We start from the raw sequence: 6,813 nt of genomic DNA on the forward strand, positions 1-6,813 counted from the left end.
TCTCCGTGTCCTCACCATAAAGCAGACCTCTCCATGTCCTCACCATAAAGCAGACCTCTCCGTGTCCTCACCATAAAGCAGACCTCTCCGTGTTCTCACCATAAAGCAGACCTCTCCGTGTCCTCACCATAAAGCAGACCTCTCCGTGTCCTCACCCATAAAGCAGACCTCTCCGTGTCCTCACCATAAAGCAGACCTCTCCGTGTCCTCACCCATAAAGCAGACCTCTCCGTGTTCTCAACATAAAGCAGACCTCTCCGTGTTCTCACCATAAAGCAGACCTCTCCGTGTTCTCACCACCATAAAGCAGACCTCTCCGTGTTCTCACCATAAAGCAGACCTCTCCGTGTTCTCACACATAAAGCAGACCTCTCCATGTTCTCACCACCATAAAGCAGACCTCTCCGTGTCCTCAACACCATAAAGCAGACCTCTCCGTGTTCTCACCACCATAAAGCAGACCTCTCCATGTTCTCACCACCATAAAGCAGACCTCTCCATGTTCTCACCACCATAAAGCAGACCTCTCCATGTTCTCACCACCATAAAGCAGACCTCTCTGTGTTCTCACCACCATAAAGCAGACCTCTCTGTGTTCTCACCACCATAAAGCAGACCTCTCCATGTTCTCACCACCATAAAGCAGACCTCTCTGTGTTCTCACCACCATAAAGCAGACCTCTCCATGTTCTCACCACCATAAAGCAGACCTCTCTGTGTTCTCACCACCATAAAGCAGACCTCTCCGTGTTCTCACCACCATAAAGCAGACCTCTCTGTGTTCTCACCACCATAAAGCAGACCTCTCCGTGTTCTCACCATAAAGCAGACCTCTCCGTGTTCTCACCACCATAAAGCAGACCTCTCCATGTCCTCACCATAAAGCAGACCTCTCCGTGTTCTCACCATAAAGCAGACCTCTCCGTGTTCTCACCACCATAAAGCAGACCTCTCCATGTTCTCACCACCATAAAGCAGACCTCTCTGTGTTCTCACCACCATAAAGCAGACCTCTCCATGTTCTCACCACCATAAAGCAGACCTCTCCGTGTTCTCACCACCATAAAGCAGACCTCTCCATGTTCTCACCACCATAAAGCAGACCTCTCCGTGTTCTCACCACCATAAAGCAGACCTCTCCGTGTTCTCACCACCATAAAGCAGACCTCTCCATGTCCTCACCATAAAGCAGACCTCTCCGTGTTCTCACCATAAAGCAGACCTCTCCGTGTCCTCACCATAAAGCAGACCTCTCCGTGTTCTCACCATAAAGCAGACCTCTCCGTGTTCTCACCACCATAAAGCAGACCTCTCCGTGTCCTCACCATAAAGCAGACCTCTCCGTGTTCTCACCACCATAAAGCAGACCTCTCCGTGTCCTCACCACCATAAAGCAGACCTCTCCGTGTTCTCACCACCATAAAGCAGACCTCTCCGTGTTCTCACCACCATAAAGCAGACCTCTCCGTGTCCTCACCATAAAGCAGACCTCTCCGTGTCCTCACCACCATAAAGCAGACCTCTCCGTGTTCTCACCACCATAAAGCAGACCTCTCCGTGTCCTCACCATAAAGCAGACCTCTCCGTGTTCTCACCACCATAAAGCAGACCTCTCCGTGTCCTCACCACCATAAAGCAGACCTCTCCGTGTTCTCACCACCATAAAGCAGACCTCTCCGTGTTCTCACCACCATAAAGCAGACCTCTCCGTGTCCTCACCATAAAGCAGACCTCTCCGTGTCCTCACCACCATAAAGCAGACCTCTCCGTGTTCTCACCACCATAAAGCAGACCTCTCTATGTCCTCACCATAAAGCAGACCTCTCTATGTCCTCACCATAAAGCAGACCTCTCCGTGTCCTCACCATAAAGCAGACCTCTCCGTGTCCTCACCATAAAGCAGACCTCTCTATGTCCTCACCATAAAGCAGACCTCTCTATGTCCTCACCATAAAGCAGACCTCTCCGTGTCCTCACCATAAAGCAGACCTCTCTCCGTGTTCTCATCAATAGAGAAGTTAAGGATGAATTTTTTATTTTATTTTTTTATTTCACCTTTATTTAACCAGGTAGGCTAGTTGAGAACAAGTTCTCATTTACAACTGCGACCTGGCCAAGATAAAGCATAGCAGTGTGAACAGACAACACAGAGTTACACATGGAGTAAACAATTAACAAGTCAATAACACAGTAGACAAAAAAAAGGAGAGTCTATATACAATGTGTGCAAAAGGCATGAGGAGGTAGGCGAATAATTACAATAATGCAGTTAACACTGGAGTGATAAATGATCAGATGATCATGTACAGGTAGAGATATTGGTGTGCAAAGGCAGAAAAGTAAATAAATCAAAACTGTGGGGATGAGATGGGTGAAAATGGGTGGGCTATTTACCAATAGATTATGTACAGCTGCATGCATGGTCAGTTTAATGCTCAGATAGCTGATGTTTGAAGTTGGTGAGGGAGATAAAGGTCTCCAACTTCAGCGATTACCAGTCGTTCCAGTCACAGGCAGCAGAGTACTGGAACAGAAGAGCGGCACCGAATAGGAGTGTTGGCTTTAGGGATGATCAGTGAGATACACCTGCTGGAGCGCGTGCTACGGATGGTGTTGCCTTCGTGACCCAGTGGGCCTGGAGATAGACGGAGCTTTACCTAGCATGGACTTGTCTCCAGTGGCCCTGGAGCCAGTGGATACGGCGGCGAATATGTGAGGGCCAGCCGACTAGAGCATACAAGTCGCAGTGGTGGGTAGTATAAGGTGCTTTAGTGACAAAACGGATGGCACTGTGATAAACTGCATCCAGTTTGCTGAGAAGAGTGTTGGAAGCAATTTTGTAGATGACATCGCCGAAGTCGAGGATCGGTAGGATAGTCAGTTTTACTAGGGTAAGCTTGGCAGCGTGAGTGAAGGAGGCTTTGTTACGGAATAGAAAGCCGACTCTTGATTTGATTTTCGATTGGAGATGTTTGATATGGGTCTGGAAGGAGAGTTTGCAGTCTAGCCAGACACCTAGGTACTTATAGGTGTCCACATATTCAAGGTCGGAACCATCCAGTGTGGTGATGCTAGTCGGGCATGCGGGTGCAGGCAGCGATGGTTGAAAAGCATGCATTTGGTTTTTACTAGCGTTTAAGAGCAGTTGGAGGCCACGGAAGGAGTGTTGTATGGCATTGAAGCTCGTTTGGAAGTTAGATAGCACAGTGTCCCAGTGCGGGCGAAAGTATAGAATGGTGAACGTCTGCGTAGAGGTGGATCAGGGAATCGCCCGCAGCAAAGGCAACATCATTGATATATACAGAGAAAAGTCGGCCCGAGAATTGAACCCTGTGGCACCCCATAAAGACTGCCAGAGGACCGGACAGCATGCCCTCCGATTTGACACACTGAACTCTGTCTGCAAAGTGGAGTGGTGAACCAGGCAAGGCAGTCATCAAAAAGCCGAGGCTACTGAGTATGCTGATAAGAATATCGATAAATTGACAGTCGAAAGCCTTGGCAAGGTCGATGAGAGAACGGCTGCACAGTACTGTCTTTTATCGATGGCCGGGTTATGATGTCGTTTAGTACACCTTGGTGTGGCTGAGGTGCACCCGTGACCGGCTCAGGCCAGATTGCATAGCGGAAGGTACGGTGGGTTCGAGATGGTCAGTGACCTGTTTGTTGACTTGGCTTCCGAAGACCTTAGATAGGCAAGGCAGAATGGATATAGGTGTAACAGTTTGGGTCCAGGGTGTCTCCCCTTTTGAAGGGGATGACTGCGGCAGCTTTCCAATCCTTGGGGATCTCAGGTGTCTTTCTCGATCACCATCACAAGCAGGGCAATTATTAGTAGCTAAGTACTCTATCGAATAGTGTGACTGCAGTGAAACATGGCACCTAGCTATATGTTACAGGAGAATATGGAGTTTAAAACACCAGAGTTTAAAACACCAGAGTTTAGAGAGTTTAAAACACCAGAGTTTAACACACCAGAGTTTAGAACACCAGAGTTTAGAACACCAGAGTTTAGAACACCAGAGTTTAAAAAACACCAGAGTTTAGAGAGTTTAAAACACCAGAGTTTAAAAAACACCAGAGTTTAGAGAATTTAAAACACCAGAGTTTAAAAACACCAGAGTTTAAAACACCAGAGTTTAAATAGTTTAAAACACCAGAGTTTAGAACCTGGAGGAAGGGAGGGCCATATGCACATCCTAAATTTGAGACTACCGGTGCTAGGCTAAAAACAAATACAGATTAGGGTGAGATGTAGTATATGTAACGTACAGTATGTTTAGATGCAGGGAGACGTCACTGGGAATCAGCTATGTTCTGTGTGAGGACCGCTCATTCCTTTATCCCAGTTTAGAATATGGTCAATATGTAAGTGAGTGACTGGAAGTGGTGCTGTGTTGGAGACTCTTGGAATCCACTGGGTTTGGGAATCATTTTCCCCATCTTCTCTCTAAGGGATTTAGCAAGATGGCAGGAGGATTTTGTGATCCTCAGAAATTTCATCAGGGAAATCAGGTTTAGGTCGACATACCGGAAAACGTTCACATTTACCATGATTTATACTCGCTGGTCCTCAACACTATGACTCGACTCTTCCCTCCCGAAAGGATTGACTTGGCCTTGTGGACATCTCTGCTCATCTGCCGTAAGAGTAGCCTTGTGGACATCTGCTCATCATAAGTAAGGAAGTAGCTTTGGCTTGAGGACATCTGCTCATCTCATAAGTAAGGGAAGTAGCCTTGAGGACATCTCTGCTCATCTCATAGTAAGGAAGTAGCCTTGAGGACATCTCTGCTCATCTCATAAGTAAGGAAGTAGCTTCGGCTTGAGGACATCTCTGCTCATCTCATAAGTAAGGAAGTAGCCTTGAGGACATCTCTGCTCATCTCATAAGTAAGGAAGTAGCTTTGGCTTGAGGACATCTCTGCTCATCTCATAAGTAAGGAAGTAGCCTTGAGGACATCTCTGCTCATCTCATAAGTAAGGAAGTAGCCTTGGGGACATCTCTGCTCATCTCATAAGTAAGGAAGTAGCCTTGAGGACATCTCTGCTCATCTCATAAGTAAGGAAGTAGCCTTGAGGACATCTCTGCTCATCTCATAAGTAAGGAAGTAGCCTTGGGGACATCTCTGCTCATCTCATAAGTAAGGAAGTAGCTTTGGCTTGAGGACATCTCTGCTCATCTCATAAGTAAGGAAGTAGCCTTGAGGACATCTCTGCTCATCTCATAAGTAAGGAAGTAGCCTTGAAGACATCTCTGCTCATCTCATAAGTAAGGAAGTAGCCTTGAGGACATCTCTGCTCATCTCATAAGTAAGGAAGTAGCTTTGGCTTGAGGACATCTCTGCTCATCTCATAAGTAAGGAAGTAGCCTTGTGGACATCTCTGCTCATCTCATAAGTAAGGAAGTAGCCTTAGGGACATCTCTGCTCATCTCATAAGTAAGGAAGTAGCCTTGTGGACATCTCTGCTCATCTCATAAGTAAGGAAGTAGCCTTGAGGACATCTCTGCTCATCTCATAAGTAAGGAAGTAGCCTTGAGGACATCTCTGCTCATCTCATAAGTAAGGGAAGTAGCTTTGGCTTGAGGACATCTGCTCATCTCATAAGTAAGGAAGTAGCTTTGGCTTGAGGACATCTCTGCTCATCTCATAAGTAAGGAAGTAGCTTTGGCTTGAGGACATCTCTGCTCATCTCATAAGTAAGGAAGTAGCCTTGAGGACATCTCTGCTCATCTCATAAGTAAGGAAGTAGCCATGAGGACATCTCTGCTCATCTCATAAGTAAGGAAGTAGCCTTGTGGACATCTCTGCTCATCTCATAAGTAAGGAAGTAGCCTTGGGGCAGCTTAATGTACAAATACACCCCCTGGACAGGACTGTAGTCTCATCGTATGGAGTTAGAATGGGGTTTATCGCCTGTTTCTGTAGTGTGAGGCAGCTTAATGTACAAATAAACCCCCGGGGCAGGACTGTAGTCTCACCGTAAGGCCTTACCCCCCCCTAATCTATCTCCTTAATGCTGAGTGCCAAGTAGACACACATTGGGTCACATTTTCACAGTCTTTGGTATGGCCCAGCCAGGGATCGAACTCCCATCCTCCAAATCTTAGGGTTGACACTAACCACAAGGCCACTGAGTTGATGGAATAGGCCACAGCCATTTCACAGCACTTGGCCCAAAATTTGATTCACTATCTATAGTGTTGTATTATTATAATCAGACAAGCAGCGACATGAGAAGCAGTGACATGAGAAGCAGTCACATGAGAAGCAGCCACATGAGAAGCAGCCACATGAGAAGCAGCGACATGAGAAGCAGCGACATGAGAAGCAGTCACATGAGAAGCAGCGACATGAGAAGCAGCGACATGAGAAGCAGCGACATGAGAAGCAGCCACATGAGAAGCAGCCACATGAGAAGCAGCCACATGAGAAGCAGCCACATGAGAAGCAGTGACATGAGAAGCAGCCACATGAGAAGCAGCGACATGAGAAGCAGAAGCAGCGACATGAGAAGCAGCGACATGAGAAGCAGCCACATGAGAAGCAGCGACATGAGAAGCAGAAGCAGCGACATGAGAAGCAGCCACATGAGAAGCAGCCACATGAGAAGCAGCCACATGAGAAGCAGCCACATGAGAAGCAGCCACATGAGCGACAAGAAGCGACATGAGAAGCAGCCACATGAGAAGCAGCCACATGAGAAGCATGAGAAGCGACATGAGAAGCAGCCACATGAGAAGCAGCCACATGAGAAACAGCGACATGAGAAGCAGCGACCATGAGAAGCAGCCACATGAGAAGCAGCGAC

The 6,813-nt window shown here is 47.3% G+C and overlaps 1 pseudogene; it reads left to right on the forward strand.

Annotated features, from left to right (window-relative positions):
• The first annotated feature begins 4,581 nt into the window (after window positions 1–4,581).
• LOC135533563 (uncharacterized) lies at window positions 4,582–6,787 on the forward strand (annotated as a pseudogene).
• The last annotated feature ends 26 nt before the right edge of the window (window positions 6,788–6,813 follow it).

Source organism: Oncorhynchus masou, unplaced genomic scaffold (assembly GCF_036934945.1).
Source record: "Oncorhynchus masou masou isolate Uvic2021 unplaced genomic scaffold, UVic_Omas_1.1 unplaced_scaffold_2454, whole genome shotgun sequence".
NCBI classification, from domain to species: domain Eukaryota; kingdom Metazoa; phylum Chordata; class Actinopteri; order Salmoniformes; family Salmonidae; genus Oncorhynchus; species Oncorhynchus masou.